This window comes from Suncus etruscus, chromosome 20 (assembly GCF_024139225.1).
Source record: "Suncus etruscus isolate mSunEtr1 chromosome 20, mSunEtr1.pri.cur, whole genome shotgun sequence".
Taxonomy (NCBI): Eukaryota; Metazoa; Chordata; class Mammalia; order Eulipotyphla; family Soricidae; genus Suncus; species Suncus etruscus.
This window is the reverse complement of record NC_064867.1, coordinates 32,048,188-32,071,690: the sequence shown is the minus strand read 5'-3', so window position 1 is coordinate 32,071,690 and position 23,503 is coordinate 32,048,188. Positions and strand designations below refer to the sequence as shown.

At 43.7% G+C, this 23,503-nt stretch overlaps 1 protein-coding gene across 2 annotated transcripts in view; it reads right to left on the bottom strand.

The window, feature by feature from the left end:
- The window catches only part of NR2C2 (nuclear receptor subfamily 2 group C member 2), an 82,952-nt gene extending 64,156 nt beyond the window's left edge, over positions 1 to 18,796 (bottom strand). Inside the window, exons 1-2 of one of the 2 annotated variants that reach the window (XM_049766511.1) lie at positions 18,645 to 18,796; positions 11,793 to 11,853 (exon numbers count right to left, since the gene is read on the bottom strand). The gene's annotated coding sequence lies outside the window, so the exon portion shown is untranslated. The remainder of the gene's footprint in view (positions 1 to 11,792; positions 11,854 to 18,644) is intronic. The other variant, XM_049766512.1, reaches the window with a different exon arrangement.
- Positions 18,797 to 23,503: the final 4,707 nt, after the last annotated feature.

The following is a 23,503-nucleotide window of genomic DNA, read 5'->3' as shown; positions in this document are numbered from 1 at the left end:
CAAGTGCAGGAGCAATCATTCAGGACCACAGGTGTGACTTAAAAACTAACGAACAGGAATGTTGTTCAGTGCAGGAGTGCATGTTTCACGTGTCTAAGAGATGTGTTGGTCTTTCTTTTTCTCTCACTCTCTCACTCCTGGATAAAAAAGAAAGACTTCATTATTGCATTACTGTAGAGGTCCACGTATACTAGAACAACAAAGTTGTGGTATCATTTATTCCCAACATTTACCTAAAACAATTACTATTCTTTTTTAGAGCAAGACCACATATGGCAGTGCTAAGGGCTTACTCCTAGATCTGTGCATGGGGTAACTCCTAGAGGTATTAGGAGACCATCTGTGGTGCTGAGGAGCAAACCCAGGTTGTCTGGAGAGCAGATCTCTCTCTCTCTCTCCAGATTTATCTAGTACTATTGAGTTTGTACTTGGTCCTTTGCCAATCACAAACAAATGCAATTTTATATAATACTTTTTTGGGGGGTGGGTGGGTGACACCTGGTGGCATTCAGGGGGTTACCCCTGGTTCTGCGCTCAGAAATCACTCCTGGCAGGCTCGAGAGACCATATGGGATGCCGGGAATCGAACCACCATCAATCCTGAGTTGGCTATGTGCAAGGCAAATGTCCTGCCACCATGCTATTTCTATGGCCCATATAGTATTTTCTTAAAATAGTTCTTATCTGGGCCCGGAGAGATAGCATAGTGGTGTTTGCCTTGCAAGCAGCCGATCCAAGGCCTAAGGTGATTGGTTCGAATCCCGGTGTCCCATATGGTCCCCGGTGCCTGCCAGGAGCTATTTCTGAGCAGACAGCCAGGAGTAACCCCTGAGCACCGCCGGGTGTGGGGTGTGGCCCAAAAACCAAAAAAAAAAAAAAGTTCTTATCTAAGGTATTATACCTAAGCACTGATTTATTTCTTTCTTTCTCTCTCTCTCTCTCTCTCTCTCTCTCTCTCTCTCTCTCTCTCTCTCTTTCTTTGTTTTTTGGCCACACCCATTTAATGCTCAGGGGTTACTCCTGGCTAAGCACTCAGAAATCACCCCTGGCTTTGAGGGACCATATGGGATGCCAGGGGATCTAACCCTGGTCCTTCCTTGGCTAGCGCTTTCAAGGCAGACATCTTACCTCTGGCACCACCTCGCTGGCCCCTTAAGCACTGATTTCTATACTTTTCTATTAGGGGAACTTTTTGCATTCCATTCACTATTAGGTAGCTACTTTTTTTGTTTGTTTGTTTGGGGGCCACATCCAACAGTACTCAGGAATTACTCCTGGCTCTTGCTTTGAAATTACTCCTGGTAGGCTCGGGAGACCAAATCTGATGTCAGGGATTGAAGGGGATAGAACCCAGGTTGTCCATGTGCAAGGCAAACACCCTAGCCACTGTGCTATAGCTCCAGCCCCCTACTGACTTCTATTATAATTGCCCTTCAAATTATCTTGCTAAGATAGTATGAAGAGGAAAAAGGGAACATGGCATCATGATAAAAAGAACTGGCCTGTTTTTAAGCTGCTAAAACTATATCCAGAGAGCACACCAATCACTACAACACCAAACCACTTTTAGTGATTGGGCTTCATTGTGATCAGATTGGAAAGTATGGGGGTAGCATTGTATTTCTTTTTTTTTTTTTTTTTGGTTTTTGGGCCACACCCGGTGACGCTCAGGGGTTACTCCTGGCTATGCGCTCAGAAGTCGCTCCTGGCTTGGGGGACCATATGGGACGCTGGGGGATTGAACAGCGGTCCGTCCTAGGCTAGCGCAGGCAAGGCAGGCACCTTACCTCCAGCGCCACCGCCCGGCCCCGCATTGTATTTCTTTTATTTTTTTTTCCTTTTTTTTTTTTTTGGTTTTTGGGCCACACTCAGTGACGCTCAGGGGTTACTCCTTGTTATGCGCTCAGAAGTTGCTCCTGGCTTGGGGGACCATACGGGATGCCGGGGGATCGAACCGAAGTCCGTCCTAGGATAGCGCTGGCAAGGCAGACACTTTACCTCTAGCACCAGCACGCCGGCCCCGGTAGCATTGTATTTCTTTTTTTTTTTTTTTTTTTTTTTTTTGGTTTTTGGGTCTCACCCGGCAGTGCTCAGGGGTTACTCCTGGCTCCACGCTCAGAAGTCGCTCCTGGCAAGCACGAGGGACCATATGGGACGCCGGGATTCGAACCGATAACCCTCTGCATGAGAGGCAAACGCCTTACCTCCATGCTATCTCTCCGGCCCAGCATTGTATTTCTTAAAAATTACTTTAACAAGTAGTCTGGGCTGGAGTGATAGTATAGTGGATAAAGTGCTTGCCTTGCACATGCCTGACTGACTCAGGTTCCATCCTTATGGAACTCAGGTTCCATTACATATGATCCCTCAGCCCTGATAAAAATGATTTCCTGAGCAGGAGGCAGGCCTAAGCAGAGCCCAATGTGACCCCCAAACCAAAGAAACTAATAACAAAAACCAACAACAACAAAAAACAAGAAGTCATGACATTTTGCTTCTGTACACTTTTATTTCTAGGAAAAAAAAAGCATTAACACTCTTTTTCCTTTGCTATAGTATAGTTTCAGTAACAGAAATGGAGGGAAAAAGCATCCCAGATCAGTCAACTTTTCAGTAACAGAAATGGAGGGAAAAAAGCATCCCAGATCAGTCAACTTCCAGTTGTCAAGTATACAATTATTACATGTGGAAAGTCTGGCATTCTGATTTCTCAAAACAGTACCTGAAAGTTCTCCAAGAAATCAAGAAGAAAGATAGTCAGTGGGCTCTTCATTTTAAGAAAAACTCTAGGGCCAGAGACGGCTCAAAGGGCTCAGTGCATATTGTGTATGTAGGAGCACATGGTCCCCTGAGCACCATCAGACCCCCCCCCAGCACAGAGTTGGGAGTAGCACCCAATCACAGCTGGGTGTTCCCCCTCAATGTAATGTAGGGAAGTGGCTGAAGTGGCAGAGCTCATACACTACATATGCAGCACCCATGCCAACCCCCATCACTGAATCACCATGTGTGGACCCCAAATAAAATATTACTAGGGATAGGGAGGAGGAAAAGGAGGATGAGAAAAAGAAGATGAAGGAGCAGGAGGACAGGAGGAAAGAGAAGAGAATCCAAACACTCAGCTGCAAATCATAATTCCTTTATTTTTAGGTGTTAACAGAAATATTATTAGGGAAAATTACTAGAAATAAAATTATAGAGTAGAAAAGCTTCTCTTTATATTGAGTTCCCCTGAAAAGAATGACTTGATCCTTCAAATTCTGAACTGGTTAGTTTTATTTCATTTTTATTTATTAAGGGTTCATCTGGTGGTCGTGGTCAGGGGCCATTCCTGGCTCTGTGTTCAGCAGTGATGCCTGACTGTGCTTGAGAACCATATATGGTACCAGGAATTTGAGCCAGGATTGATGAGATGCAAAGCAACCACTTTAACCCTGGCTGAAGTGGGTTTATAGATATACTTTCTTAGTAATTCAGAGAACTTTATGTAATCACTAAATTTACAGGGTCAATATGATAGACAGAGGTTCCAAGATACTGCTAATGATTAGGAACTAATGGCAATAATTATATCATAGAAAAACAATAGAGCGTACACTTGTTTGGCTAAGAAAAAAATATTTTTGACATTATTACGTAAGTAACAAATATCTTTCACTGTGAAAGTGACTTATATTGGGGCCGGAGAGATAGCATGGAGGTAAGGTGTCTGCCTTTCATGCAGAAGGTCATTGGTTCGAATCCCAGCATCCCATATGGTCCCCCAAGCCTGCCAGGAGCGATTTCTGAGCGTGGAGCCAGGAGTAACCCCTGAGCGCTGCTGTGTGTGGACCCCCCCCCAAAAAAAAAAGAAAAGAAAGTGGCTTATATTTACTTTCTTTATAGTGTCTTGATGAATTCTAGAAGGGTCTTGATTTTCTGAGGTACTGAAATTATCAATAGTTTATTTTAGGAGCCGGAGAGCTAGCATGAGGGTAGGGCATTTGCCTTGCATGCAGAAGGTCGGTGGTTTGAATCCTGGCATCCCATAAGGTCCCCTGAGCCTGCCAGGAGCTATTTCTGAGCATAGAGACAGGAGTGGCCCCTGAGCGCTGCTGGGCGTGACCCAAAAAACAAAAGCAAACAAACAAAAAGTTTATTTTAGTTTGTCTTTTGATCTTTTATTATAAAATCCCAGCGGCCACAGTGATATTACAGGGGTTCATGTTTTCCTTGCACATAGGCAACCCCGACTTTATCCCTGGCACCAGACTCTTCCTGAGCACCTCCAAGAGTGATCCCTGAGCACTACCAGGTGTAACCCAAAATACAACAAATAAAAGGGCCAAGAATAATTTAATGTTCATACATACATGTAAAACTGATTTTCATTATAGTTAAGGATTCAATCTAGCAGTAAATTGGTTCTTGAGTTAATAGTGAAAATCTAATAAATTTCTTTCTATTTGGATTATCTATTTTCCAACAGTATATATTGAACAATTTATCCTTTTATCCACTAATTTGCACTGCCACTTCTGCTGTATCTCAAGTCTTCCTTTATGTATGGATGTAATTCTCATCTATTCAATTTCATTATAGTTCTTTATACTTGTATTTCTCTATGTCACTGCCATTATTTCCTTACGACAGCTTTAGAGTAAATCTTGCTTTCTAACAGGGCAAATACCATTCCCACCTCGCTCCTCCCACCAACTCACTGGACCATCCAACCCAATAGTCAGACCTTTCTTTATACACTTGAATTCTTACAATTCTTGATTTCAGTGTTGGATTTCTGCCTTCAAAACAGCTTCAGGCATCTTTGGAAGCTGCTTAAAAAAAGGAACAAGGAGGAATGCACCTTCTGGAAAAACAAACAAAGCATAAGAAAAGAGTGACAAATAAACTGAAAAAAAAAAAATCCTATGAGAGCAAGTACTTTCAAAAAGAGTTTAAGACCAGAAAGCATGGATAAGAGATAGTTCCAAAAAAATCCAAAAAACATTTTCTGTATCATTACTATGTGTTCTGGTTTGTGGGTCATACTGGGCAGTGACTGATGTTAAGCTAGCTTAGCACTCAGGGGAATCAAACAGGGTCTTGTGTGCAAAGAATGTGCTCCAGCCCCCTTGAGCCATCACCCTCACCCCAGCCCATGTCATAATTTCAGAAACTATCCCAAGGCACAAAGCATATCCTACTATCTTAGGATATCACAGTGTAAACTATAAAAGAAAATCTTTTTTTTAATAAATCATCTTTATTTAAACACAGTGATTACAAATATAATTGTAGTTGTATGATTACAGTCATGTAAAGAACACCCCCCTTCACCAGTGCAGGATTCCCACCACCAATTTCCCGGATCTACCTACTCCCCACTCCACCCACACCTGTACTCGAGACAGGCTTTCTTTTTCCCTCATTCATTCACATTGTTCTGATAGTTTTCAGTGTAGTTATTTCTCTAACTACACTTATCACTCTATGTGGTGAGCTTCATGTCATGAGCTGCACCTACATGGGAAGATGGGGAGAAATAAGGGTTGGGACTGAGGCAGTAAAATATTAGAAATGAGATTTGTAGGGCAGTACCAAGGTCACAATACAAGATGGATGTTATGGATATATAAAATATATGCATACAATACTATCAATAGGAAAACAAGGCGAAAAAAATTCCAGTGATGTCCCAACATAAACCAGTGCTAGAACAGCCCGCCCTCCTCCCAAAGCACATTCCCATTAGTGTAGTAGGGAGAGGTAGGGGGGAAGCCTGAGGACCACTTCTGGCCATCTGAGCTGGCACCCAGGGAAGGCCTGGAGTCAGGGGAAAAAGACAAGGACGGCTGGGGCCTGCCAAGCCTCCCAGCACTCCCCAGGCCAGGGAGAAGGGCTCCCGTATGGGGCCTAAAAGAAAATCTTTTTAAACAGAGAAAAAACACTAAGCTCAGAGGTAACCCACATAAGAAAAGAGAATGCCAGGGGTTAATACTCTCATCTGAGATCGTCTTACAGCTACTGCACCCATAGGACTTCCTAGAGACAGAAAGGTCATACTGAGAGGGAAGGGCAGAGCTTCATAAATGAAAATGATCAAAGGTTAGCAATAATGGGATGTTTTCTAAAATAAGAAGATATAGGAAATATATGGTTCGCATCTACATGCGGTTTGTTTCACTTTGTTTTTTGGCCACCCCCAGCAGCGCTCAGGGGTTACTCTGGCTCTGCACTCAGAAATCACTCCCGGCAGGCTTGAGAGACCATATGGGATGCCAGGAATCATACCCGAGTCCATCAGAGGTTAGCAGCATGCAAGGCAAATGCCCTACCGCTGTGCTATTTTGCATTTGAAATCTGAAGGGGAAAAAATGTTTTGGTACTGCAGACTACATAGAGAAAAATGAGGGTCCACAGGATAGCCAAAGGACTGGAATGCATACAGAGGCCCTGAATTTGATCCTGCAAGAACCACTGTACATAGCTCCACCTCTGAGCACTTTCAAGATGGCAATGGTGGCACTCAAAACCTCCCTCAAAAGAAAATTAAACAACTAATTAATAGTTAATACTGAACATAACACCACAAGTTCACTATAAAGTAGGCAGTGTCTTAATTAGCACTATGGCTTTAACTACTCCTGGTATCAAAATAGCGGTCTTCAAAGGCTGGATCCTAATCTACTCAGCTCCCTAACCCTCTTCCCCCAACTCCAGTGTTTCCAGAGTAGAACCTGATTTATCAATTATCTTACTTGAAACAAACAAGGTTGTCAAGCAATAATATAGCAGGCAGGACACTTGCATTGCAAGCAGCTGATCCATGTTTGATCGCTGAGCCCTCCAGGAATGATCCCTGAGTGCAAAGCCAGGAATACACCCTGACCACCACCAGGTTAAATTAAAATCAGCTTTAGGAAAAAAAGTGTAAAGTCAGCAAGTAGAAAGGAAGAAAATGGTGAAATGTCCACCAATTCAAACAGATTGGCAGACACAAAGGAATACTCAAGGAAAAAAAGCAGAGGTTGGACATTGTTGACACAGAGAACAAGGGAGAACTCAAAGTTTGGAGGAGAAAGTGATCCCATAAGGACTCTATTAAAAAAAAATTGATCAACAGTGTGGAATAACAAAAAAAAAAAGTTCTTGTAGGTGATCAACAGCACGAATGCCTGTATAGAAGACAAATGACAACAGTCACAGTACCTGTAAATTGTCACATCATAGAAGGATGGCATTGCTTGGACTTATGTAGCAGGTTATAGAACACATTAAAAAATTGATCAATATCTACTCTTTTAACAATGAAGCAGCAGAGGACACACAGTGGCTTTGAACCAACTCTCCAGGATACTCAAAAAGACTGCACATAAACTGGGGACCGGAGCAATAGTACAGCAGGTAGGACATTTTGCCTTGCAATGGACAACCTGAGTTTGATCCTCAGCATCCCAAATGGTCCCCCGAGGGGCTGGAGAGATAGCACAGTGGTAGGGTGTTTGCCTTGCAGGCTGCTGACCCAGGTTTGATCCTCCAGCATCCCATGAGCAATTTCTGAGCACAGAGCCAGGAGTAAACTCTGAACACCGCTGCATGTGGCCCCAAAACGAAAAACAAACAAACAGAAAAACCAAATGGTCTCTCGAGCACTGCCAGGAATAATTCCTGCACTGAGAGCCAGGAACTGTAACCCCTGTGTACCACTCAGCTGTGGCCCAGAAACAAACAAACAAACAAAAAAACCAAAACAAAACAAACAAAAAATGTGCACATATAGCAATGATAATACAGTAAGGTGCTTGGCCTGCATGCTATCCCCACTACTCACCCCAAAATAGTCCAGGGATAATTATTGAGCACAGAGCCAGGAACAAGATCTGAGCACATCAGTTTTGTGTACCTCCCCACAAATGTCCACATGCAGACTCTACTTTGCAACTAGGGCCAAAGACATGACTGTAGAGCAAGTTGCCCAATCTCCAGAAACACCTGAATTTCCAGTCTCCAGAGGCTAATTTAAGAAGCCAGCCAGTGTCTCTAGTAACAATAAATATGCTGAGTGTAGGACAAGGAAACTGTCTTCATAGGACCTAGTGAGCCCGCCTTTCCCTTCATGATCAATCGATTCACATTGTCTGTTTGTGAACTGCCTGGCTCATAATTACTAAGCACTTGGCATTTTCTCACCAAGCTCTTGGCATTTATTTCCTCATCTAAATAGACTGAGTGGAGTCTCTGGCACTAAATGGTTATGATACCAGATTACTAAGAAAATTGTCTTAAACGTGTATATTAAAAAACTGATACTGCCTAAAAGATAGCTGGAATGCAAGACAAGAACAATAACTCGGGTTCAATGGAATGACATCACTTTACTTTCTCAAAGAAATTTAACAACAATAATTCAGATTGTTATTAGGAATGTAAGTCTCTCATCTGATGAATCATTTCAAATTCAACTTCATGTATGCACAATACACATGATAAATGTAATTCACTACTAAGTTGTACCAATGGAAAAAAGTTAAGATTATAAACTTAACAATATTTTTGCCCCTAACTTACAAATATTTAAAAGAAAATCAATAATACATTATTACTTTGTGCACAGTACTACAGAGCATAGAACTACTAGGTCCAACAAACATAGTGTAAGTTTTATTATGCAAGAAAAGAGGGGAGAAGGAATGAGAAGGTTTGGGTGGGTAAGAGAGAAGAAATGGGAGAGGGAGAAGATGAATAGAAGGGGAGAAGAGCCATTTGCTCATTTTATGACATGAATAAAATTCCAACTTAAGATCATACCATAATCTCTTTGTCCATTTTATAACTGATGACAGCTTAGATCCCTTTAGTATGTAGATTCTATGCATGCTCACACTATTATATAGCCTTCATTTGAGTATTTGATTTTTTAAAAACATGCTTTTACTTTAGAAAATGAAATTTAAAATTTTATTACAAAGGGTTTTGGTTTTTGAGTTACACACGGCAGCGTTCAGGAGTTACTCCTGGCTCTGCTCAAAAGTCGCTCCTGGCAGGCTTAGGCTTAGACCATATGGGATGCTGGGAATTAAAGCAGTGTCCGTCCAGGCTTGGCTGTGTGCAAGGCAAACACCCTACCACTGTGCTATTGCTCTGGCCTCTACAAAGGGTTTGTTAATTCATAAACATACTAATTGTATTTTTTGCCACACAAGGGGCCACTCGAGGCAGCAGAGATGGGGATTGAACCTGTGGCCTTTTGAACCATCTTCCTTTTTTTTTTTTTTTTTGGGCCACACCCGGTAACGCTCAGGGGTTACTCCTGGCTATGTGCTCAGAAGTTGCTCCTGGCTTGGGGGACCATATGGGACACCGGGGGATCGAACCGCGGTCCGTCCAAGGCTAGCGCTGGCAAGGCAGGCACCTTACCTTTAGCGCCACCGCCCGACCCCCCCCTTTTTTTTTTTTTGAACCATCTTCCAACATACTCTGCCAAGCTTTTCAGCTAATGGGTATTTTATGATCTATATTTATTTTATTATATACATTTTATAATAACTCAGCTTTTAATTGTGATAAAAGATGATCCGCCCCCCCAGACTATTTACCAAGCTCAACCAACTAAAAATAGCAATATTGTAAAAGCAATGGGAGAGGGTGAGATAAAGAGAATCAAGGTGACACAAATAATAATTTCTAAAATGTTGTACAAAATATCACATAATCAAATTCACTGCACAATAAATACCATCAGGAAAATGTATCACGAAACAGTGTATAAAAATGAGATCACATCATAACCACAATTGAGTATCTCCTGGCCACTGCAGAGGTAGTGAAGTTGTTAATGGGCATGTGTACAGCCAGATTACCTTTGGCAGAGGGGCAGGATAGCAGTTTCTACCAACATATGAACAATAAAGGTAACTAAAGTAACTCCTAGTAGAATCATCAAGTCTTCAACTTTTGAATCTAGACCTACAAGGCCTCTTACTTCACCTCACTCTTCAGTAGCATCAGTCCATTTTCCAGGCTCTAAGAATTACATAGTTTATTGATCAAACAAAACCAAATAATATAGGAGCAAATAATAACATCTTCATTTCCTTCTTATGTTTCCAGAAATCAGACTCTTTGTATTATAAACACTCATGGACTGAAAGGTTTCAATTCCTATTTAAGGGATTTTAGGCCTTTTCCTACACTAGAGGAGGTCATTTTTATTGGACCGAAAAGAATTTCACTTTGCCCTGAGGTTGGTTTTCATCATTACAGGATACCCAAAGTCTAGGACGAATAATAAGGGCAGAGAAGCATCAGAGCTAGCCTATTCCTTTGCTTCCTGAAACAGAAATTATGTCTTTTATCCATAGACATATGCCAAAAGGTATGTTGTCCCGCTGACAACACCTAATGCCAGTCTTTTGTGGATCTACTACTCCTCACCACTGAGTTATGTTATTGATATTATTTCCAAGCTCCTTTATGTCTTTTGTATGGGTCATACCCATGATACAAAGTAGCTATTTCTGGTTGTGTTTGGGGCTTGGTGGTGGGCTCAGGGGACCATGTAGAATTCAGAAATTGAACAGTCATGTACAAGGCAAATGCTCTACCCGCTGTACTATGTCCTGCCTTTTTGGTAGAGTTCTTAAAACTCGTGCACTCTGGGCTCAGGATGAGAAGATAAGGAGCAGCAGCAGGAGAAAGCGGGTATATAAAAGAATTATAAAAACAATCTGCGGCCAGAGAGATAGCATGGAGATATGGCGTTTGCCTTGCATGCAGAAGGACGATGGTTCGAATCCCAGCATCCCATATGGTCCCCTGAGTCTGCCAGGAGCGATTTCTGAGCGTAGAGCCAGGAGTAACCCCTGAGCACAGCCGGTGTGACCCAAAAAATAAAACCAAAACCAAAACCAAAAAAAACAAATGAACTCGCAGGAATTTTGGTATAGAGCCAACTGAAATTCCAACGTAATAAAATGATGCCTTTTACATGCGAATGTATGAATGTGTCCATCAGGTTAAACGATCATACGTGACAATAGCCATTATTGAAGTTCCTCATAAACAGTGATAAGGTAAGGAAGAAACTAAATTCTGATAAAAATAATTCCACATCAAAATTTGACTGAGGAGCACACAGATGGGTGCCTTCAGAGAGTCACTTTCCATAGTATTAATAAAGCAGACTTGCTTCTGTTCTGGGAATTACCTCAGAAAGAAGGAAGCATATGGCACACAAATAAAGTGAACTCAAACATAAAAATCCTAAATAATAGCTCCTGATTATAGATACTCAGCAGCAAGAAGAGGCCACTTGAGATTGAGGTAGGGCCAGTCATTGCAGGAACTTGCTTTTTTTCCTCTATGTCATTTGGACAATACTGGCTCCAAATCCTGGGTCTGATCTCAGTCTTTGCTCCTCATGGCCCATTTTGTAATGGGGACCCTGCAGTCATGAAGACAAATGCTAAAGGTTCCCAGTTTTTCTCCTTTCTATAAAGATATGTTCCTGGGGGGAAAATAAACCCAACAACGTTGGGAGGGTACTGTAAACAAACGTTATGTAATTGGATAAATAATTTAACGATGTAAGACGGTATGTAGTTTTTTCATTAGTCTGTTCTTTGGTATCTGGAGTTGTTCAAGGAATCAAAAATTCAAATGAACTAAACAATACAAAAACTTATTGATGAGTATAAAAACAAATTATCAGAAGATAAGAAAAATAAAAGTGTGACTTTTTCCAAATACTATTAGCATTTTATTTTACAAATCTCTCATTACATAAAATAAGTGAACAAAAATGTTCTATTTACCAGACTTTCCAGCAGAAGCTTGACATACTTTGCAAAATCTGCTTTTAACCTTGGTGATTTTCTGGAAAAAACAGAGAGATAAAGAGTTTTTCCAGATAAGCAAAAACTAAAGTAGTTACTCATTACTAATCACCCTTATAAGAAAAAGTAAACTTTCCAAAATGAAAAAGTAGGGTGCTAATCAGCAACAAGAAAACATACAGTAGAATAAATTTTGGGGACTGGAGAGCTAACATAGCAGGTAAGGTGCTTACCTTGCATGCAGTAGACCCAGGTTTAATCCCCACCACCACATAAGGTCCTCCAAACCTGCCAGGAGTGATACCTGAGCGCAGAGCCAAGAGTAAGCCCTAAGCACAGGCAGGTGTGGCCTCCCCAAATCAAAATCAAAGAGTAATTATCAGACTAGAATAGCTCAATGGCGAGCACAGAGTTACATGTAAGCAGCCCCCGTTCAATCCCTGGCACCACCCGGTTCCTTGAGCACTTCTGTGAATGGCTTCTGAGACTCATTTAAAATGAAAGTCTCAGCTAAGAGTACATATAGAAAATGTGCTTCGATTTAAAAAAGATAGCATATATATAATAAGCCATTGCTAACATCCTTTATAACGGTGAAAGGAAGTTTTTTTCTGAAAGATTCAGAACATGCTAGGGATGAATGAGCACGCTCACCACTTTTATTAAATTAGTACTTAAAGCCCCAACTAGAGAAGCCCAAGCAATTGTACAGCAGGCAGGGCACTTATGCTGCACATGGTTGACCTGGGTTTGATCACTGGCATCCCGTATAATCTCCTAAACTCTGCCAGAAGTAACCCCTCTGAACATCATCAGTGTGTGCCTCCCAATAAATATCCTAATCAGAGTAATTAGGCAAAAATAAATAAATATAAAGTATCCAAATCAGAAAAGTAGAAGTAAAACTATTTACAGATAAAATGATTTGGCAAACAGAAACCTTTAAAAGATTTCAATCAACTGTTGAAACTGTTTTCAGGTACAAGATGAAAACTCAATAAGCAGAAATGGATTGAACTGTGTACATTTAACACTCTCTCAAAAAGAGAAAGTGGTTTCAGAGTGATAAGACAGTAGAGGAGGTTAGGTGCTTAACTTGCATGTGGTCAACCCTAGAGCACAGAGCAAGAATAAACCAGGAGCACAGCCAAGTGTGTCCCATCCTCTAAAACAAACAACAAAAAAACTTCAAAAAGGATTAAAGACTTTAAGACCTGAACCTTAAAACTCCTAGAATAAGGGCTGAAGAGATAGCACAGCAGTAAGGTGTTTGCCTTGCACGTGGCCAATACAGGAAGATTCGATTCCCAGTATCCCATAAGGTCCCCTGAGCCTGCCAGGAGTGACTTCTGAGTGCAGAGCCAGGAGTAACCCCTGAGGGCCTCCAGGTGTGACCCAAAAACCAAACCAAATCAAACCAAACCAAAAAAAAAAAAAAAAAAATTAGAATAAAACGTGATAAACTCCTTGGCCTCCTAGGTATTGATTTTTTTTTTTAAATCTAAACCTGAAAGCAAGCAAGCAAACAAATATGACTATTAACAAAAGGCTGCTGTGTGGCAAAGAAAGCCATCGACGCAATAAAAGGACATCCTATTGATGGGGGAAAATATCTGCAAATTATATATCTGGTGGGGGCAAATATCTAAATTACATAAAAGTAACTTCTGAGTGCTGCTGGGTGTGGCCAAAAAAAAAACAAAATAAATAAGTTAAAAAAATCTTGGTACATATGTTACCAAAAATGGCCAATAAGTAAATAGAAAAACACTTATGCCACCATTTCTTGTTGTTCTGGGGCCATTCCTGGTGGTACTCAGGGTTTAGCTTGGCTCTGCACTCAAGAATCACTCCTAGGTCCAGAGAGATAGCATGGAGGTAAGGCATTTGCCTTGCATGCAGAAGGTCATTGGTTCGAATCAAAGCATCCCATATGGTCGCCTGAGCATGCTTGGAGCAATTTCTGAGCGTAGACCCTGAACGCTGCCGGGTATGACCCAAAAAACAAAAAAACAAAAAACAAAAAAAAAAAAAGAAAAAGAAAAAGAAAAAAAAAAATCACTCCTGGAGGCCAGAGAGATAGCATGGAGGTAGGTAGGGTGTTTCCCTTGCATGCAGAAGGACGGTGGTTCGAATCCCGACATCCCATATATGCCCCCCGAGCCTGCCAGCAGCGATTTCTGAGCGTAGAGCCTGAGCACTGCCGGGTGTGACCCAAAAATAAACAAAAAGAATCACTCCTGGTAGGTTCCTGGGAGCCAATATAGTGGCAGGATTGATCAAATCCAGGTAGGTTGAATGCAAGGCAATTGCCCTACCCACTATACTATCGCTCTGGCTGTAAACCATCATTATCATTTAATCAGCACAGATAAAAATTCAAAACCACACACACAGAAAATCAATATAATAAAATATCACTATGATGGTAATATCGGGGGAGGAAGGGCTTGAATAGTTCAGTGGTGTCCTTCAAGCATGAATGAGGCCACAAATTTAATCCAGAAACCACCCTCAAGGATGGGAGGGTAACTGGAGAAACTGTGGCAAGAAATGAATACTATAAAGGAATGGATGTTGGGAACATTATGACGGAAATTCAACTACCAGCAACTTTTGAACTCATTATCTTACAGTGATTTAAAACAAAACCCAACACCCACAAGTCTATGTATGGTCCTGGGGGCACTGCTGTTTGTATGACTATGCATAAGCACTTCAACCAACTTGTGACCCCATTTAGCATCATGACTGTGTATACCACCAAGTCACTGCAGCAACAAAGAAAGAGTAAGAACATGAAAATTGAAAGAAAAACAGTTAAATGTTGATGAAGATATAGAAATTGACAGTCACTATGAAAAAATATTTATGGAAATTCATAAAAAAAAAAAGAGGCGGCTGGAGCAATGAGTACAGTAGGGTGTTTACTTTGCACAAAGTCATCCCAGGATAGATTCCAGGAACCCTGTATGACCCCCTCACCACTACCAGGAGTGATCCCTGAGTGCAAAGCCAGGAGTAAACCCTGAGCACTACCCATTTTGATCCCAAAACAAAAATGAAACAAAAAAGAACTACTCTATGATCCAGCAAATATCTATTTTCTTAGATATTTAAGCTCCTATATTCACGGCAGCATTATTTGCAGCAGCAAAGAAATAACCTGTGTCCGCCAATATATCAAATGGTAAAGAAATGGAGATATAAAAATTATTCAGCAATTGGAGTCAGAAGTGGTGGCACTAGCAGTAAGGCATCTGCCTGCTTTGCAAGCTCTAACCTAGGATAGACCCTGGTTCAATCCTCCAAGCCAGTAATGATTTCTGAGTGCATAGCCAGGAGTAACCCCTGAGCATCACCAGGTGTGGCCCAAAAACAAAAACAAAATTATTCAGCAATAAAAAAGGGAAATCCTGCACCACTAGTGAAAACATGGATAGAACTTGAGCACATTATATATACCAAGTGAAATAAGCCATACATATATAGACAAATACTAGATGATCTCTTATTGAACCAGGGAGCTAGTACAACAGGTAGAGCACTTGCCTTGCATGCAATCAACCTGAGTTCTATACCTGGCATCCCAGATCATCCCCAAGATCTGCCAGTGGTTAATCTTGAACAAGGAGCCAGGAAGTGGCCCCTAGTGATAACTATATGTGGTACTGAGGATCAAACAGATTTATTTAGCATGCAAGTGCCTTTCCCCTTGTACTATATCTTCAAGTCTAAAACAAATATATGCCTTCTCATCAGTAACCAATTTGTATGCTTATTTAGGAAAGGAGCCTCCCAAGCAGTGCCAAGAAGCCTCAGGCTCCCACTGCTGACTCTCAACTAGCCAACAGTTCAATGCCTGAAGAAGTGATACTGCTTGGGCCCCTTGGTGCTGAAAATACAAGTGCAACTCGAGTAGTGCTGGGATCTCCGGGCTGCACCATTCAATTCTTAGAGAACAATCTGTTTCAGGGAATAAAACCTAGGTTGGGGAGCAGGCTGGGCATGTCCCATAGGCAATGACCTATCTCCAGGACCCTGTACTATCTCTCTGTGCCTACAAATTTATATAAGTATATACCTGAGATTGCCTAAAAAATGTCTTGGGCAACACGGGGCTACCCCTATTCAGATCTAATCCATACTCATGTCTCTAGGCAGTACCCTATTTGAGGGACTTCTCCATTCATTCAAATACCATCACAGACTCTACTGCTGACACTAACATTGGAGTTGCCAAACAAGTCAATACAGAAAGACATACTATGGGCAGCAATTTAGTTGTCAAAAAATATAATAAAATATCAACAATTTACTCAACAAATAGTACACTTTTCTAAGTGGTAAGTGAAATCATTTCTGCTTTCATAAATTTAAAACATAGTAAGGGGACAGTCAATCAATAGAGTAATTACAAAATCACTGGGGTTAAAAAGGAAGAGTACAATGTAAAGTAAAGGACTAATTTAGAAAGATACCAGAGAGGGCTTTCCTAAAGAGAGAATGCTCTGCTGGACTGGAGGTGGGGGTGGGCAAGCTAGCAAGGAATTCAGTCATAGAGAACTGCATGTGATGGGGCCCTAGAGGAGCAGGCAAGCCACCTGCCAAGGACAGCAGTCTGGTATGCTTGTAGTATAGGTCTAATAAAACGATTAAAAGTCTAGAAAGGCTTTAAGTTTTTTGTTTGGGGGAGGTGGGTGTCACACCCTTTGGCATTCCTGGCAATGCTGGGAGGACCCTATGTGGATGGAATCCAGGCCATCAGAATGCAAGGCAAGTACCTGACATACTGACTATCCCTTCAACCCCTAGAATGTTTATATATATATATATATATATATATATATATATATAAAAGAAACAAAAAGGGCTGAGGAATAGTGCAGGATAACAGAAGTGCCAGCAAACTCCAGTCACAGCCAAGTGAATGGATTTCACTCATAGAAGCGTCCCTTCCCACTGGGCCTTCAGTTACCCTTCCAGGTCCTTGCTTGGGGCAGTGAGGAATTGTCTCATGTCATGAGCATCCTCAGGCAGGTGCCAGCGCCTGAGCACTTGAATGCAGGTGTCCTTGGCCTGGGACCCTCTCTTCGCCCAAATTAAAAATACAGATAGGATGCAGAAAGAGTGTCCTATCACTGCATCAGTTTTAAAGGGGCTTGGACAACGTTTAGCCAGGGATACAGTGGAATATATACTTCACCAGTGTGAAGCCCTGGGTCTGATCCTAGCAGAATTGTATGTATGGTGGTGGTGGTGTGGTATGGGGCGGGGGAGAGGGAGGCATATCATGTTGAGGGGTGATGCATGAGGGGTGAAGCCTCATCCCTCCATTCTTCCTAGGTAACTTGACCTTACCTGCAAGACCCTGCCCATTCCTGGGAGGGGTCTTGGAAAAGGTAGATAAGGTTTTGACCAGAGGGGATTAGGCGTCTTTTGGTCTTTAGCCAGCATGGAGGTCAAAGGGAAGATGGCTGACAGGAGTTAAGATGCAGGGCTAGCTAAGAATGGCTGAATGCTTAAAAAGGTTATGATATAGGCCACACATGTGGTGGATAGGACATGAATAAAGTTGATGCTTCCTGATGCCTATCTCTGAATGAGTCTGATTCTGCCGTTCGCCTAAACCTGGGACCCGCCAGCTGAATGGGGACTGCGGAGCCACGTGGCCTGGGATGGCAAAGAAAGGCCTCCATCCATCTCCATCCAGCACCATCATTAATTATTTGATTCTACAGGGTGAAGCTCAAAAAGCTACCCTACAGCAGCTTTCTTCTTTCTTTTTCTTCTTCTCTTTATTGAAGACAGAGATGCAAAGACAGGACAAGGTGAAATTACAGTGGGAAGGCAATCGCCCGGAAACAGAATGCTCCGAAGAAATCCCCTTGCTGACACCTTAATTTTGAATTTTCAGCAAAAACAAAAAACATTAAGAAAAATAAAACAAAACGCGTACACATTTACTTTGGCCCTCAAGTCCCCAGAATGGAGTCTGTCATCACATTTCTTAGCAACACACAAAGCGATCCAAGGGCACAAAATGTATGCACCTCCTTTCCCATGAAAAAGGCTACATAGGAGGGTTGACACAGTGGATCAGAATCCATCATTTCATGAAGGATGAATGAATGCCCTGCCATGCTTTCCCTCTCAGCCCTGCAGCCGCCTCGCCTCAGCCAGCGCCATGTGCCCTCTGCCCTCTCCTCACAAGCTCCCTTCAAGCCAACCCCTCTGTGCACTTCCGGTCTGGCATGGCCCCGCCCCTTCCCGTCGGAGCCTATCAGCAGTGTGTAAGGGGGCGTGGTCGCCAGGGATGCCCCGCCCCGCTCGGTTCTCATTGGCCGGCGCGGCTGTCACTCACAAGGTCGCGCCTCGCCATCCGCCTTCCTGCCTTCCTTCCTCCCTTTCTACCTTCCTCTACCTGAGGTGAAATAAATAAAAATGGCGGCTGGGCTGCAGCGGGCGCCACCAGGACGACGCGCAGAGCCAAAAGGAGAGAAAGAAAAGGGCGAAAAGAGGAAAGAGGGAATAAAGTAAGGTAAGCGAGGACGCTGGAGGAGGCAACATCCTCGCCTCGCCAAGCCTTTCTCAAAATGGCGGCACTTCCGGTTCCCCCCTCGGGCGACGCGCGATGGGGAGAAGCTGAGGTAAGAAAATAAATAAATAAATAAATAAATAAAGAGAAGCTGAAGCCAGGCTCCGTTCAAGGCGCAGCTCGCCCCAGGCCACCAGCTCTTTCCACGTCCACGCGCCTGGCCCGCCCATTTTTTTTTCCCCCCTCAGCTCTGCGGCCTTCATTTTTTACCTCAGCTTCTCGCACTTACTTACCTCAGGCTCGGGCGGGAAAGCCGCGCGCGCCGGAAGCCGCCGCCGCCGCCGCCGCCGGGGTCACGGGTGGGGGCGGGGTGGGCGCTGAGGAGTTTTTTTTCTCTCGGGAAAGGTCAGAGTTCGTGACCCCGGTGCCGCCGCCGTCGCTCGCCCGCGCGCTGAGAGGAGGAGGGCGCGACGAGATGTTCTGCTTCCTCTTCCCGCCCCCCCCCCGCCTCCCCTCGCAGCCTCGTTCTGGCCGCCAGGGGGCGTGGCCAGGAGCCAGCGAGCTCCTGATTGGCCGAGCTCAGGCGAGCGCGCGCACCGGAAGCGGGCGTCCGGGCCCCTGCGGGGAGAGAAGCGGCACTTCCGGTTGAGGCTGAGACTCGGGCTGAGGGTTCCGAGAGGCGGGAGGTAGGTCTGAGGGGAGCGTACCTGCTTGGAAAATGGAGTTCACACACACGCATACACACACACACACACACACACACACACACACACACACACACACACACACACACACACACACACACACACACACACACACACACACACACAGACGAGCTGAAGGTGAGCTTGCTTTGCTGAGACCTGGGAGATCTCTCTCCTGAAGCCTGGGAGATCTCTTTCCTGACACCTGGGAGATCTCTCACCTGAGGCCTGGGAGATTTCTCACCTGACCTGAGGCCTGAGAGATCTCTCCTGAAGCCTGGGAGATCTCTTGCCTGAGGCCTGGGAGATCTCTTGCCTGAGTCCTGGGAGATCTCTTTCCTGAAGCCTGGATGATCTCTCTCCTGAGGCCTGGGAGATTTCTTGCCTGACCTGAGAGGCCTGGGAGATCTCTCGCCTGAAGCCTGGGAAATCTCTTTCCTTACACTTGGGAGATCTCTCGCCTGAAGCCTGGGAAATCTCTTTCCTTACACTTGGGAGATCTCTCACCTGAGGCCTGGGAGATTTCTCACCTGACCTGAGACCTGAGAGATCTCTCCTGAAGCCTGGGAGATCTCTTGCCTGAGTCCTGGGAGATCTCTTTCCTGAAGCCTGGATGATCTTTCTCCTGAGGTCTGGGAGATCTCTTTCCTGAGGCCTGGGAGATCTCTTTCCTGAGGCCTGGGAGATTTCTTGCCTGACCTGAGAGGCCTGGAAGATCTCTCGCCTGAAGCCTGGGAAATCTGTTTCCTTACAACTGGGAGATCTCTCACCTGAGGCCTGGGAGAGCTCTCTTCGGAAGCTTGGAAGATCTCTGTCCTGAAGCCTGGGTGATCTCTCTTTCCTGACACCTGGGAGATCTCTCTCTCCTGAGGCCTGGGAGATCTCTCTCTCCTGAGGCCTGGGAGATCTCTTTCCTGACCCCTGGGAGAGCTCTCTTCTTAAGCCTGGGAGATCTCTGTCCTGAAGCCTGAGAGATCTCTTGCCTGAGCCCTGGGAGATCTCTGTCCTGAGGCCTGGGAGATCTCTCCCCTGAGATCTGAGATCTCTGTCCTGAGGCCTGGGAGATCTATCCCCTGAGGTCTTGGAGATCTCTCTCTGAAGCCTGGGAGAGCTCTCTCCTGAAGCCTATGAGATCTCTGTCCTGAGGCCTGTAGATTTCTCCCTGAAGCCTGGGAGATCTCTCTCCTGAGGTCTGGGAGATCTCCTGAGGCCTGGGAGATCTCCTGAGGCGGTGGCTGCTGTGGGCTATTGGAATTGAGAGTGAGCGTTGAGGGGTGCCACAGCTTTTTGGGGGGACATGACACCGCTTTTTTATTTATTTATTTTGGGGGGGGTCACACCCCGGCTGGCTCTCTCTGGGATTCCTCTTGACTGCGCTCAGAAATGGTTCCTGGTAGGTACCTTAGGGTACCAGATGAGATGCTGGGATTTGAACCACCCACCTTCCGTCCTAGCACAGCTAGAATTTTTTGTTTGGTTGTGGTTTTTGGGTCACATCTGGCAGCACTCAGGGATTCCTCCTGGCTCTAAGCTCAGAAATCGCTCCTGGCCAGGCTCGGGGGACCATATGGGATGCCAGGACTCGAACCACAGTCCCTCTGCATGCAAGGCGAATTCCTTACCTCCATGGTATCTCTCCAGCCTGGCTTTTTTGGTTTGCCTTTGGGGGGGGGGGGTCAGTTTGTTTTTTGGGTCACCTGCAGCGCTCAGGGTTTACTCCTGGCAGGCACAGGGGACCCTATGGGATGCCAGGATTCAAACCACCTTCTCTGTCCTGGGTGGGCTGCTTGCAAGGCAAACTCTTGCTTTCTCTCTCTCTCTCTCTTGCTCTCTCTCTCTCTCTCTCTTGCTCTCTCTCTCTCTCACCTCTCTTCCCTCTCTCTCCTCTCTCCTCTCTCTTCTCTCCTCTCTCCTCTTCCCTCTCCCCTCTCTCCTCTCTCCTCTCTCTCCGACCCCAATTTGCTTTTTGTAAAAAAAGTAAAATAAAATAAAAATAAAGTAGAATGCAAATTAGAAATCCCGACTGCTTAGCCAAGTTCTACTGTTAAAGCTGAATTTGGCCACCAACAGAACCCTTTTTTTTTTTTTTTTTCTGGACCTGAAATGGTATTGCTTCCTGGTGAGGAGAGAGGGTTCCATCCATACAAAGGGTAAAGAATTATTCTGGGGTGCAGAAAAAGTGGGGGGCAATGAAATATGAGTGAAATAATCCCACAGGGGTACACTACCAAATCCCTGAGCATCTGAGGCCTTGACTGCAGGCTGCTCTGGTAGGGTGGAGACACGGATCCTGGGCAAGTCTGGGACCCTCAGAAAGCCCAAGTTGAATAAAAATAAGAATGGGGAAGAGGAGCCAGCTAAATTTGAGAATCAGGATGGGACCCTGCATCCCTTCAGGAGTGGTAGGCGGGGAATAATTGGCACAGCCCTGTTCATAAATAATTTACTTTAAAAGTAAATCATGCAGGCCCGGAACAATAGCACAACAGTAGGGTGTTTGCCTAGCATGCAGCTGATCCAGGACAGACCTGGGTTCAATTCCCAGCATCTCATATGGTCCCCCAAGCCTGTCAGGAGTGACCCCTGAGTGCTGCCAGGTGTAATCCAAAAACCAAAAAAAAAAAGGTAAACCATACAAAGAAAATAGAAAACATGGGTCTTGGAGTGTAAGTTTTCATTTTCTATATATTTTTTTGAGCTTTGTTTATGGGATGCACTCCAGTCGTGGCTGCTAACTAGGGGGCCATCCCTAGGACTGGACTGGAACATAGTGTAAAGCTGAGCCATATTTCCGGCCCCCTTTAAGTTTTCAGTGTGTCTTTGTAGACCACGGATTAGAACCATGGATCCTAAATGACTGGAGAATCGCCTGGACCAAATTCATTGTGCCAGGCTAGTTGATTTTTATCCTGCACCTTCTGAGATGGATAGGTTGACCTTTTATCTTATATAATAAGTAAGTTTTGTACTTTCACCGGGATGACCACAACTTTTAATTTTCTCCACTCTTTTACTTGTAAAGGAAATTAAGTGTGTGATGAACCAACCACATAGCTGGAAGAGACCTTGAATGATATATAGTCAGATGCCCTTCTGACAGGAAGATTTTAGATAAGGGATGAGCGAAAACCAGAAAGGCCAAGTATTGAAACTTGCTAACAGTATTCCGGTGCAAATTTTTAAAATATGGATGACTTTGTAATTGTATACTCTTTCAAAAACTAAGTTTTTAATGTTAAATAATGTTTCTAGTATAATGTGAAAATGTAGTATTTCCAGGAAACACATTACAATTATACTAAGTTGGAAATAAAGACTAATTATTCTATGATGAATCCGTTTTTCGTTTGTTTTTTTAAAATATAATTGGAAATAAATACTAATTAGTATTCTATGCTGACTTAGAGTTTTTTTGTTTTTTAATTTTCTTCACTGAATGAATGCTCAACAGTTCTGTAAACAAGACATTCTATTCCCCGGGGTGCATATTTGTTAAGTGATCTGCCCAGATCCCAAATGTAGTGAGGACTACCAGGACTCCGAAGTTCCTAAAAGACCAAATCATACGCGCATGCTTGCTGCATGTTTTTGTGAGTGAGCCCCACCAAGAGTGATCCATAAGTGCAGTGCCAGAAGTAATCACCCTGAACAGCTGGGTGTGGGCTCCCTGCACCCCACGAAACCAGAAGAATCACTACTGAGTGTGCTACCACTTCTTAGCTCGAGGGAGTGAGCCATCTTAAGGCATAATCAAAAGGGGAAAGTAAATCTTTCAAACTGCACTTGAGAAATGCATTTATGCGGCTCATACATTTGGATTAGGCAAATGGTTTCGTTCTGGAATGTGCAAGCAGAATGCCTTGTTCATGCTCAGAGTTAAGTGCTGATACTAGTCCCCACCCAGAACTTACTGCTACAGATCCACAGGGGACCTGCCCATTCCAAAGTGCACCTAAGACAAAAGCCCTTTATTTTAAAGGTTGATCATATAAAAAGCACGGTTTTACATTGCTGCTTCATATTAACACACTCAGAATAAATATTGTGGGTATAAAAGAATTTGAATTTTACAGAGCTACTTAAAACCACTAGAAAGACTTCTAGTGAAAAAAAACTGTCACAGTTGCAGTGGAACCTCGGCCTGCAAAGGCTTATCACTGACCTCGCTTATAATTCATGATACAAGCATCTGTTTCTATAGGGAGGTGGTGGAGGATTGTACTCAACCCCCTCAAGAATAGGTTAACTTGCTACTTTTAATATTAAACTGACTTCTGAAAATTTACTGTCTACCCTATAAACAATCAGCTGCAGCCGCACCAGGCCTGGGCTTCTGCTCCATTGCCGTGTTTTGTGGATAAGTATTCTCTTCAGAGGTCAGAGCACCTTCTGGACACTCCACCTACATGTGGTGGAAGACCTCTGAGCAAGTCTTGTTCTTTTAGGGG